The sequence below is a fragment of the Melanotaenia boesemani genome, chromosome 4, assembly GCF_017639745.1.
Source record: "Melanotaenia boesemani isolate fMelBoe1 chromosome 4, fMelBoe1.pri, whole genome shotgun sequence".
Classification (NCBI taxonomy): Eukaryota; Metazoa; Chordata; class Actinopteri; order Atheriniformes; family Melanotaeniidae; genus Melanotaenia; species Melanotaenia boesemani.
Window position 1 is genome coordinate 23,431,801 of NC_055685.1, and position 13,306 is coordinate 23,445,106.

The following is a 13,306-nucleotide window of genomic DNA, read 5'->3' on the forward strand; positions in this document are numbered from 1 at the left end:
GAAAAAGGGGTCTTCTCAAGGTTGAGAATTATGATTGTAAGGAGGGGGTCAAGTGCCATGACAGATGGGTGTGGGGTCAGAAACTGGGCCTCATCTGTGTTAGACATGTGGACTACAATAGGAAGATTGTTTGCTTCTTTATTCTTGTGGCTGCTTTGATCATGCTGAATTACTGTTTGCATCAACAGGTTCTTATATAACCATTTTGAAATAGGTACATTCCAATTTTATTTTTTACTTTTCCACCATTTGATCATCTCATACTATACAAAACCTGGCATATTTTAAATAAGCCTTCTGCAAAAAAATAAGAATAATTGACTTCAGATTACGTGCCAATGATTAGAAGCTCCATCTATCTATCTATCTATCTATCTATCTATCTATCTATCTATCTATCTATCTATCTATCTATCTATCTATCTATCTATCTATCTATCTATCGATCGATCTAGATAGATTGATAGATAGATAGATAGATTCCTCATATAAAGATCTATTAAGTCTAACAAAATAACTGACTACAGTAAAAAGGCCTCTACAAAAGGTTTATAACTTACCTGTTATGGACTGCAGACATGTACACAGGGAAGCCTGCCTCTTGCCTGACGACCAGAGAGAAAATCTCCATGCACCCTGAAAGGGGTGAAGCATGTATAAAAACTGGATGTTTGAAGATATAAATGAATTGACCTGTTTAGTCTTATCCACTGTCCCTGGGCCAAGGAGATATAATTTGTTAATAAGAAAAAAAATCTATCTGTGTTTGTGGAGTGAAAATGCAACTCTGGACCAAATATTGTGGATTTGCTCTGCATTTGTGAAGGAATGTTGAAAATAGAAGTTTTATTTAAAAACATTGTTGTTCTTAAGCTAGATCTGAGCGCTCTGGGTAAAAAATATGTATTTTAAGAAAGTTTTGCTGTAATGATGCACTGCAGTCCACTTTTACTTGACTAATATTATGTCACCGTGCTATAGAAAGTTTTTTTTTGCCATAATTTACAAATTCACAAGCTAAATTTGTCAACATTTTCTACATAGTAGATCAAATTAAATGATAAAGAACATTTAATAACCAAAAGGTCAACATTACTGTGGCAATTGTAATCATTTTAAACTAAGGAATATGGCACATTTATCATCATGTGCTGCAGGCAATAATGTTTATTTCTGTTACAGCAACTTTAAATTTGAAATCATTCAAGTTTATCAAGTTTTGTAAATTAACTTAATTTGTTGCACATGTGAACTCAATTATTTTCTCAATTAACTTAGACTAATACATGTGACATGCAGCAAAGCTAGTAAACTCCAACCAGTTTTATTCATGTGTCCCTATATCAATAAAGAATTTCCTCACAGCCACTCAGCAAACATGAACTGCACCTCAGAAAGAAAAAAAGCTCCTATTATGCGAAACAACTGTAAATATGGATGCAAACTGCAACTTGGCAGGCTGACAATATACAAGGCAGTTTACCTGAAAACAATCAGATCCACACACATTTGAAAGCAATCAGATTTTTCACAGTGCAAAGAGGCGAACTTAGTCATTAACTGATTGATCTGGATGACAGGAGTTTATTTAAATCGCCTCCCCTGTAAGAAGTGCTTGCTGGTTGGATGGAAAAGTCTTAAGGTTGTTTTTCTGCTAAACGTCCTATTGAAATGTGTGCAAACTGGATTTTTCTCATGGCATCTTTTATGCTGATTGCCACTTGTACAGGTTTCAAAGTGTCTGTTAACATTAAATCATCATTAATTCTTCCTGCTCAACTCCCAGCTGACTTTCTTCCAGCTCATTACTCCGATATTTGATGGAGCTTTTTTCCTTTCCCTCCCTCTATGTTTCCCCACTGAGAATGAGAGGAACGGCCTAAAGTACAGCTGGGATTGGTTATTATTTACTGGCTTGGCACACACACACACACACACACACACACACACACACACACACACACACACACACACACTGTGGAAACAAATTAGGTGAATCTGCTCTGCACATAGGAATGTAAGGCACATGTGTTTGTGTGTTTTAGGTCTGGATGACAGCCGGAATGAGAAAGGGATGCTGAGAAAGAAAGAATGAAAATAGAAAGGAACAAACAAAAGAAAATAAATTTAAAACTAAGAAAGAAAAAGAAAATAATGGAATGAAATTCTATGAAAAAGGGATTGGTTTCTTAGATTTTGGGCTTCATTTGCCTTTTATGTATCGCTTTACAAGACTAAAAGCAAATTGTTACCATAGCCTCTCTGTCTCTGTCCACTAACTCCCTCCTTCCTCTTTCTGTCTTTCATTTCCTAATATTCCTTCCCATTTTTGGTCATTCCTTGCAATATATTTTTAAAAAGCAAAATGTACGGAATCCCTTTTTCAGCTTCCCTGGATTTCTCTCCCCTCATCCTTGTCTCCGTCTTTAGCCTTGTTTCTTTGCACCTCAGAGGGTTGCGGTGGATGAAAGCGATGGTGAAGGGGAGGGACCTGTTGCTCTGCGAACAAGGAATTAGAGAGAAGGAAAGCAGAGAAGAGAAGCAAAGAGGTTTCTGTGTTGACCTTGTCTTGCTGCCAAATGGTTGGATGGTGGTGTTGCAAAGAACTATGAGTGAGGAGAAGGAACAGAGGGAGATAAATGAAGACAGAAGGGAAAAAGGATGAGGGAAAGGTCTTCTTCTCTGGAAAGAAATAAAAACAATTAGCATAAACATGATTAATATGCTTCAAAAGAAACAATCGAGGAACAAAATGATGATTTAGCAACAGAAATAAAGAGTTGCTGTCGTTGCTCGCTGCACTAAGATCTGTGGAATAGCTGAAATGTGTTTGTCTTGTCAAATTCTTGTCCTTGGTGACATTGAAGAACCAGAAGAGTTTGGGTTTGTCTCTTTTCCACACTCTACTGACTGCCTCTATGTTAAAAAGATAAATATTTTAATCTTTTAGTGTAGCAGCAGAACTGATTATTCAAATATTTGCAAAACATGTGCTAAAATGTAAAGTGCAGGGCTTTTGCTTGGTTAACTTCAGCCACTAGATATCTACAAACCCCTGTACAGGACCTTTAACATGCCTCATGCTAAACCACCAATGAGATTCAGAGAACTTTGCAGGAAAAAAATGTGATTTTAGAAGTTGTTTTTGTTATTAATTGTAACGCTCAGTTCAAATGAAGGTTGTAGGGGGCTGCTGCAATCAGGTCTTTATCTGATAGTTATTTTTTTTTTCTATCATGTAGACCTTAAAAGGGGAAAACTTCAATCAAATTACCCTTCATCTAGGTTTGAGAATTTTCATGAAAACCCCTCCAAACTTCTCCCCTCAAGTTTGAGTGCTCCACCCTTTTAAGTTATTTGACTTTTCTTCCCAAAGAAATGTACAGAAAGTCAGGATAAAGCATTTTTCCATTGAAAACCTCCATAATACCCGTGTTGACAGGTTACTCCTCCACTCCTCTGACTCTTACAGCAGCCGACACACCCTTCCTAAGTGGTGAAGACGCCAGTGTCAGTGCGAGAGGCACTACAGGCTCCACTGGTGGCTATTGCGGACTCGCTCTGCAGAGTTGCATCATTTAGCATTGTCAAGATGCAAGAGAGAGGGAGGGAGAGTAATGCTGAGCCAAATAATGGGAAATGTGTGAGGGGAGGAAAGGGTGGGAGTCTATGTCTGACTCCCATAGTTTCTGCTTACTATTTGAGGTTTTCACCGCCCTCTCAGTCTCCCTGTACATTTTTCACATCCTGAGGGAAGTTCACTGTCCTGAATGCTGGCACAGAGAGCATGCGGTGAATCAGTGGTGACAAAACACAAAACAGTAGTTCAACATATTCAGAAGTAGTGAGTACTAACAGTAAAATTTATTTTCTCAGCAGTGGTGTCAGAAACCACCTAACTGGTGTTACTTTGGTTTTTTCTTCCATCTGATGTGAGCGTGTGTGATTTGTAAAGGATCCTGTTGTTTCTAAAACACCAGCCAATGTTTATATCTAAGTGAATTCCAGCATTTCTAATGAGTTCACCTCAACCATTATAGCAGGTCTCTTTCATGCTGCCACTGCCTGCTTCAAGCTCCTGAAAAACAAGCCTTATGTCATTGTCGCTGTTGCAGCATATTGCGTAATACGTTAGAGGACGTGGGCTGGAAAGATCAGAGGATGAAACTTCTAAAAAGTAAGCCTGACATTGGTACTGGAATGATGGGATATCTTATGTCTTGCCTTCCTCCTGTTTCTCTGCACCTACGTAAGACTGGGACTCTTCTTCAATGTCCCTTTCCTCCTTGCAAAATTAGAGCTTTATATGTGTTTTATGGAAACTTTTGATATGTAATTTTTTAGTGTGTCTTTCTAGGCAGAGACAAAAAAGAAAAAAGAAAAAAAAATGAAAGAGGGGAGCTCAAAAATGCACTGGAGAGTAAAAATGTGAGAGAAAAAAGTGGTGGGAGCTGCAGGGAACAGGAGAGGTATGCTCTGCTGGAGGACTGGGAGAGGAAAACCACAGGAAAGAGAGAGGGAGGGAAGAAGAGACTGAGAGAGAGAGAGGGGAGTAAAAAATAACTGGGAGGGAGAGGCCAGATCAGGGCGCTAGGGAAGCAAATGCTTCCTGTGAGAGGAGGGAAGACTCCCTGACGTGTTTGTATTTGTAAGGGTTGTACCTGGTGGGGAGAGTGGAGGGGGGGACGTCAGCTGTATGCATGTGAGTCTGTAAAGGTCAGGTGTGATTTGGAAGGTATTTAGCATGTTTAGAATGTATAAGCGACAGTGTATTAAAACACTCCAGTGCTCAGTAACACATTTGGTAGGAGTATAAACTGATGGTCATTTGCACAAGTGTGCATGAATGTGTCTCCTGTAAAAAGCTGCAGTTCTAATAAAAAGAGTGTGGCTAAACCTACAACACCATGAATCTACTGTATTGGCTTTTCATTGCCTCCTTTGGTTCAGCTTTAATTTTTAACATTGTAGTGAGAACATTTCTTACCTACAAGGACAGTTTTACTGATAGCCAGTACCTCAGATAACTTTGCAGCTGAAATCAAAGTCATTAATGTCTCTCTCAGAGTCTGAGGACAAATCCATGTGACATTCTCTGGGTGAACCAGCTCTTCTCTTAACATCTGTTTGGAAATGCACCATGTATGACAATGTGTGTATCCATGCACACATTAATGCACAAACACATATGTTGGCGTGCAAGACTGTATATAGTTAAAGTATGTGTTTTGTTAGGCAGCGAGGGAACCATAAGAGGGCCTGGGCATGTTGCCCAATCACAGATCATTGAGGGGAAAAAAAGTGGGAGGAGCAAGTGGCATGACTCTTGTCTGCATATGGTCCTGTATGTGCGTGCCTTCACAATTCCTCCAAATAGCTGCGTTGATGTGAGCGTGTGTGAGCGAAGTCAGCGAGGTTGCTGTGGAATGAGAAACCAGTGCGGTGAGGTAGCTGGCAAGCGTGCATCAGGACCTAAACACTGACTTCATTGTGGTTTAGCCTCTGCCTTATATTTTGTCGGAGGATTGTGTCAGTGATTATGGAAGAATTTGTGGCGACAGTGAGTTTAAGTTAAAGAGGTGTACATGTTTCTGGAAGGTTGCCGGTTTAATTCCAGCTAGTGAAAGTAAATCAAGGATGCACTCACTGCCAGATGTCATTAAAGAGCCATACAGTGAGACACCCAGTTGAGGTTTCTCAGTTGTGTCACAAAACTACTTGCAACCCATGCCTGGCGCCATTTAAGAGTTCTCTTGGAGGCCAACACTAAGTAAAAACTACCGTCCAGAAAAACAGATGCCTCTAAAGATTCTTGGTTGTAATGTTTCAAATGAAAATGAGAATTATTTAACATAGCTGTTAGTAAAAAAAATACACGTATATGGGTTTAAACTAGCCTTTTTCTTCATGTGTACATTGGGAAATCCATACCACTTTCCTTTCTGTGCTGCCTTAAGACATGTGTTGAAGTCTAGCAAGACTGTTGCATCTTTGATGCAAGATGGATTTCTGACTAAGGAACTAAGGTGGACAGGAGACTTGACATCTCTGAGCTGGCTGAGGTTGCCCTGACAGATGAATGAACATCTCTGTTCAGAGCTAGCATGGACGTAGATCACACTATGCCACAGAGTGACAATTTGTCACGCCCATGTCTCATGTGTGTGAATGACACAAGAAAATGTACAGTTAGGCAACAGTTACATAAAAAGATTTTACTCTCAACGGGCTGGTTCTTCTTTTGTTTTTGTTCTGGCATTAGAGAAAGGCTGTGCATGTTTGTATGCCTCTTTTTTTTTCTTTTTCTTTTTTGAAAACATGTAATTTGATGCCATATCAAGGTTGGGGATGTGTTGCAGGGGACCAAAATGTTCTCTCCCAAAGCATTCCACATCAGCTGGTGGTAGATTGGATCAGCTCGAGGGAGGATTTGTTTGTTCACCAAACAGCTGTGAATGGTTACTTGCTGTGAGTGAGCCTTCGTCATCATGGGATGTTAAGATCAGATTTAGACCTGCTTCCAGCGAACACTCACTGTGGTCTGTCTGTTTTTATTTTCAGCCAACGGTCCAATGCTAGTTTACTATGAAGAATCGTATTAAATGCCAATTAATACAATTTTCAGCATCACTGCTTTAATGTAATGATATATGCAGCAGAAACATTACTTTAAATGTTGGCTTATCTGCTCAGTTAGATAAAAGAATGACAAGGAAACAGTTGGCTTGCTGACTGCTGGCAAGGTCTTGAATTATATGTGAATCAAATGGGCCATAGAAGCAGGACAGGTACCCTGTACTTTCACAAGGGCACCAGCTGGGACATGGTCAAAGCCCTTCTCTGAGTCCAAACTCCTACTTTCCTTTTAGTATTTTCAAAAGTTCATGTATAAAAAAGGTCATGCACCATGAGTGCAGCTGGTTGCTGAGTTGATGAGAGTAATTTGATTAGAGTGACATGTTGCTCCACTATGACATAACAGGCAATGCCATATGAGACAAAGCTCTCTCAATATGAAGTGTTAAATAACAAAATTAGCAAAATGATCTCAGTACAAGTTACAATAATACAGTCACAACATCAAGTATGTCAACACCAAAGGAGGTTGAGTTATAATGTGCTTAAAAAAGGGAACGGATGAGTTGAAAGTAGAGATTTACCTCAGCTCTGTGCTGAAGTGTATTTGATGGTCACACATAAACACTCAGTTTTACTTGACTTTAACTCACAGGGATTTTATCTCCTCAGTCAAAAGGGAGTTTTTGGTACATTACAGTGATACTGTATCTTCACTGTTGCCGGTAGTATTCATGGGTGCTACCAGGATCTTTTCTCTGCAGTAGATTCATAGTTACTAAGTGACTAAGGAGTTGCTTATAAGTTTTCAAAAAAGAAAGAAAAAAAACAACACTAAGGAAACAGCAGCCTAATATTATTAATATTATCAAAACCATACATACTTACATATTACACAGTGATAAACATTAAATTTCTTACTTTGTTAACTCTGGAATCCAATGTCCCAAAGCAAACACACATTTACATGCTGCTGTCAGAGGGTGGAGCTTACTCACAGATTGATGCCAGACCATCAATAATGCATCTCTTGTTCTTGTTAATTTATTACAGTTACCCCGAACAAGCACCTTATTTATTGCTTTTATTACCTTTTTATTGCTACTTATTAATACAGTGTTTTGTTGTTTTATTATATTACTGGCATCTAGGTGTTCTTATGATCTATCCATGTGTGTCTTTTTTAGGCTTGTGTTTTTATGTTTCATCTGTTTATATGTGGACAATGCTTTGAGCTTCTTGCAACTGTTTTCCAATGTGTTTTTTTTATACTGCAAATGGCAAATAAACTGAACTGAACTGAACTGTTGAAGACAGTAAGGGGCCAGTAAGGGGCAGCACAGTCTTTCATTTCATAAACTACCTGGCTTATATCAGGTACAGTGGGGAGGAGGTCACTGCAGCTGCAGGACACTGGTTGTGTTATTGACCGGAATGATTTTTATCTTCTGGTCACAATGTTTGTCTGATAAATGCAAACGTAACACCAAAGCCCCCTGACTCTGTTTACATGAACTAGCGTAACAATTGTTACCTATTGTGTCACTTTAAACTAGATGGAAACATGAATAAAAAGAATTAAGTCCTGGATTGACAACTTTTCACCTGAATTTAACGTGTGATTGTTGGGAATAAAATCAAGTGTTTCCTCTGCTATATACTGGCAGTGTTCCGCCCCGATGCCGGCACACTACCATAAGCCAACAGACAACGTCAACCACAGCCCCCTCAGTATCAGACAGCGGCAATCTTAATGAATAAAGGTCTGTTTCTTTGTATTCACTTGTTTTGTTTTTCTAAACTACATTTAAAGTTTTCCACTGCTTTTCAAACAGTCATGAACTAAACACATTCTTCCAGATCTCATCTGTTCTACTCTAAAATGGCTTTTCAGTTGGAAGCTTATTATAATATAATTTATCTAAATTTCTATAGACCACCAGGGCACTGTGCAGAATTTTATGATGAGTTTATTGATTTTAATATCCATGTAGACAACCCTCAGGACAAAGCGACTAAAGGTCTGGGTAACAGTCTGGAGAGCTTTGGGCTGACTCAGCATATAACAGAGCCCACAGACATTAAAGGACACACTCTAGACTTAGTGATTTCTAAAGGGTTTGGATGTTTCCATGGTTACTGTGTGTGATGTGGGCCTGTCTGATCATTACTGTGTTTTCTTTGAGTGTACAGTTCCTGTTCACACAAATGTCTCAATGGAGGTGATCACAAAACGATGTATAACTGAAAATACGAGTGGAATGTTTAACCAGATCTTCTCTTTAACACCTGCCCTATCAGGGGGTTCAGCCAATGAACTTGTTGCTAATTTTAATGCTAAAATGTTAAATATTATAGATGCTATTGCTCCTATTAAGGTGAAGATTGTCTCTGGAAAGAAAAAGTCTCCATGGAGAAATTCCACAGTGGTGAAGCATGGAAAACGAGTGTCAGAAAGCCGAGTGTAGATGGAGAAAAACAAATCTACAGGTTCATTATTACATGTATAAAGAGAAACTTCACTCTTATAATCTACAACTAAGGAATGCAAGAAAGTCCTATTTCTCTGACATTCTTAGCAAAAACTATCATAATGCTCAGGTCTTATTTGCTGTTGTTGACAGGTTAACAAACCCTCATGTGTCAGTAGCACCTGAACTCTGTTCCACCAAGGCCTGCAATGAGGTTGCCAAATTTTTCACAGAAAAAATCCAGAATATCAGACAAGCAGTTGGTTCATCAACAGCTGGTTCAACAGACATACTGTGTCCATTGAAAACCAGTTTAAGCACCATGACACAGTTTAATCCCATTAACAGCAAAGATCTGGGCGACACCTTATGTCAGCTGAACTTCTCCTCTTGCTGCTTGGACATCCTGCCCACAGGTTTCCTCAAAAAGGTCTCAAAGACTCTGGAGCCAGATCTGTTACAGATTGTGAACTTGTCTTTAATTTCCGGCATCTTCCCAGAACTTCTAAAAACAGCTGTAATCAATCCTCTGCTAGACAAGACACAAATGAGCAACAACAGGCCGATCTCAAATCTTCCTTTTCTAAGTAAGATAATCGAAAAAGCCGTTTTTCATCAACTAAACGACTTTTTAACACAAAACAACTGCTACGATGTCTTCCAGTGAGGTTTTAGACAGCACCACAGCACTGAGACTTCTCTGACTAAAGTCATTAATTACATATGTTTGAACACAGACGATGGAAAAATGCCAGTCTTAGTCTTACTGGACCTCAGTGCTGCATTTGATATAGTCGACCACAATATATTGCCTAAACGACTGGAGAACTGGGTGGGCTGCACTACACTGGTTTAAATCCTATTTGGAGAATAGAAAGTACTTTGTGTCAATAGGTAATTTTACATCTGAGCAGACAAGAATTACATGTGGAGTTCTTCAAGGTTCCATCCTGGGGCCTCTTCTCTTTAACATCTACATGCTCCACTGGCAGAGATTATAAAGAAAAACAAAATTAGTTACCATAGCTACGCAGATGACACACAGATATATATTACAATGTCACCATGAGAGAGAGGCCCCATACAGGCACTTTGTAAATTCACTGACGGGATTAATGATTTGATGTGTCTGAACTTTCTTCAGTTAAACAAAAACAAAACTGAGGTGGTGGTTTTTGGAGCCAAAGAGAAGCGGTTAAGTGTCACCACAGAGCTTCAGTCTATACACCTAAAAACCACCAACCAGGCCAGAAATCTGGGTGTATTTATGGACTCAGACCTTAACTTTGAAAAATACATTAAGGGAATTACAAAGTCAGCCTACTATCACCTTAAGAATATATCAAGGGTAAAAGATCTGATGTCGCAGCAGGACCTGGAAAAACTAGTCCATTCTTTCATCTTTAGACGGCTTGATTATTGTAACAGTGTTTTTTTTCAGGTCTACCTAAAAAATCAATTAGACACCTGCAGCTTATTCAGAACTCTGCTGCTCAAGTCCTCACTAAGACCAAGAAAGTGGACCACATCAGTCCAGCTCTAAGGTCTTTACACTGGCTGCCGGTTCGTCAGAGAACAGATTTTAAAGTTCTGCTGCTGGTCTATAAAGCTCTGAATGGTTTAGGACCAAAATACATCAGTGACCTCTTGACCCAGTATGAACCTGCCAGAACCCTCAGGTCATCTGGATCCAGTTTCTTATCATTTCCCAGAGTCAAAACCAGACATGGAGAAGCTGCATTCAGCTTCTATGCTCCACATGTCTGGAACAAACTCCCAGAAAGCCTCAGATCAGCTGAAACCCTTAGTTTATTTAAATCCAGGTTAAATACCCACCTGTTCTCTGCTGTATTTCAGTCATTTTTATTTAGAAGTCAAAATCTACATCTGGTTCTTTTAAGCTGGAATCATGTTTTAATATTATCTTTCCCCACACTGTAATTTTATTTCTTGCATTTTATCTATTTTATTTTAGCATCTTCATTCTGTTTTTATTTCATTAATTGCATTTCTTTTAATCTTTTTAATCTCTCTTTTTTAATGCACTTGTATTGCTTTTTGCACCCTGCAGAAATGTTTTATGTAAAGCACTTTGAATTGTCTTGTACATGAAATGTGCTATACAAATAAATTTGCCTTGCCTAAAATGCACAGAAATGCCACCTGTAAGCTAAAAGATTGGCTGTGACATTGTTTTGGTTTATCTCAGTTTCTTTTCATAATAACAACAACAAACCATATATCTTTTAAATAAACATGACTGGATTTGCCTGGCAGCTTATAAAGTGCGAAAACTCATGAATTCTCTGTCAACTTTTCTAGCAGCTGTCACGCATTTCCCTGCAGATTTTTGTCCACTTTCCTCCAGTGAGACTTTCTTGTTGAAGCAGAAATGTGGATCTTGAGTCATTTGGACTAACAAGAAGACATGGGATGAGTCACAGACTGGGATTGGTTTGTGTCTCATGCCTCATCCATAGCATCAAACCATCAGAAGTAGAACGCTGCTGTAAAATGTTGTTTAGCCCTGCAGGAGCAGACCACAGAAATGCATAAGCACACAAAAAACAAACCAACACCATGATACTTCTCATAAGGGTTGTTGCTCAGTAACTGAATTATAACAAAAAACAGACAACAGGAACTTCTCTGTCTCTCTTTCGTTCTCTCTCTCTCAGTCTCTCTTTTTAAGCACGCATACCAGATCAAATGAAATCTATTGGTAATGTGCTAAAAGTTTAATGTACAATAATCTATTATAGTTAATACTAATTATTTGTCATCACATACAGGTAAACCCTTTGTTATAACCTTGTAACTATTTTTCTGGATTCTTCTAAAACCATACTGACAATAAAGTCATGTATAAAAAAAGACTTACATGAATGCAAATTTACTGGATATAAAATACAGAATACCTTTCAGTTTATGAAAATTCAACACAGTGTGGTTGCTTCTACAACAAATGCTGACCTCATATCCCTCAGCTGCTCTGTTTGCCAGAATCGTAGTAATAAATCTTACTGTTCCTTTTAGCACTCGTGTAAGTTGTAAAGGGGTGCAAAGACACTGCGACCCCCTGATTGGTCATCCTCCTACTGACTGAGGTTGAAGTTGTTTTCATAGCTGGCAACCACACATGTGATTTGACTTATGAATTTGGATTGCCTCATTCCACTGGAGGGATGGTGAAGGGCCTCCCATCACAGTTAACACCCACATCAGACCTGTGGATCCCTGTTAGAGGGAGAAGAGGGAGGAAAGGGGGACGCTTTGAAGTGATTACATTCAAACCTGAAGACTTTTTATTTTTAAATTTAAAAAATCTTTTGAAAGCCTATCTTTCTATTAATTTCTTTTCATTTATTTAATTTATATATTTATATAGATTAGTCAATTATATTTCTAGTAATTTGATTAATTGATTAATTTCTACCAATTTAATAATATTATTATTAATTTATTATTATTATTATTATTAATAATAATAATAATAAATTAAATAATGAACATGGTACTTTTTTTTTTTTTACAGTGATTTACAGAATGGACTATGAACATATTGTCCAGATGAATATGGGCACTAAATATAGTCAACTATAGACAGAAACTATGAAGATAATTTACAGTATGAATATATACAGATGATAAATTATGCTATGCAAAGTTACAGATATCTAGTTTGACACTCAGCGTCCTTCATTAAAGTGTAACTCAAATGATCAGTTGACAGGCAGCCTCCAGTGAAGAGAAACTGACTGAATATTATCATTCTATATTTATAACATAGGCATAGTGAATGCATATTGCTATCTTTTTCATGAACGTAGGAGTCTCAAATGGTTGTCTCTATGTTAGGTTTGAACTTGAAAAAAAAAAAACTGGTTTGAACTGGTAGGTGGCATTTTGAACCATTTTTAACCTGCAAAAATCGTGATTTTTAAGAATATTTTTAAAATTCCAATTTTGGCAAGAACATAGATGGTTTTCATAAAAATGAAACCATACAATGTTGTTTACAACTTAAAAAATATAGTTTACTGTAGGGTGCGCTACCCCTTTAATAGGTGTTTACTTAAAAACCTAAGTGAGCCTCCTGATTTAGGTTGTATTATTTCATAGTTGATTATGTAAGCAAAAAAGAACAATCAAAAGCCAATTTGACCTCCACATGTGTGGAGAAAGACAGATATAAGTAAAAGAAACTTTGGTGCACGAAGAAATTTCTAGGTATAAAAAACAAGAAATTGCAAATGAAA

The 13,306-nt window shown here is 38.1% G+C and overlaps 1 protein-coding gene across 1 annotated transcript in view; it reads left to right on the forward strand.

Annotated features, from left to right (window-relative positions):
* The window catches only part of LOC121638411 (zinc finger protein GLIS2-like), a 31,588-nt gene that overhangs the window by 4,933 nt on the left and 13,349 nt on the right, over positions 1–13,306 (forward strand). The window lies entirely within an intron of this gene.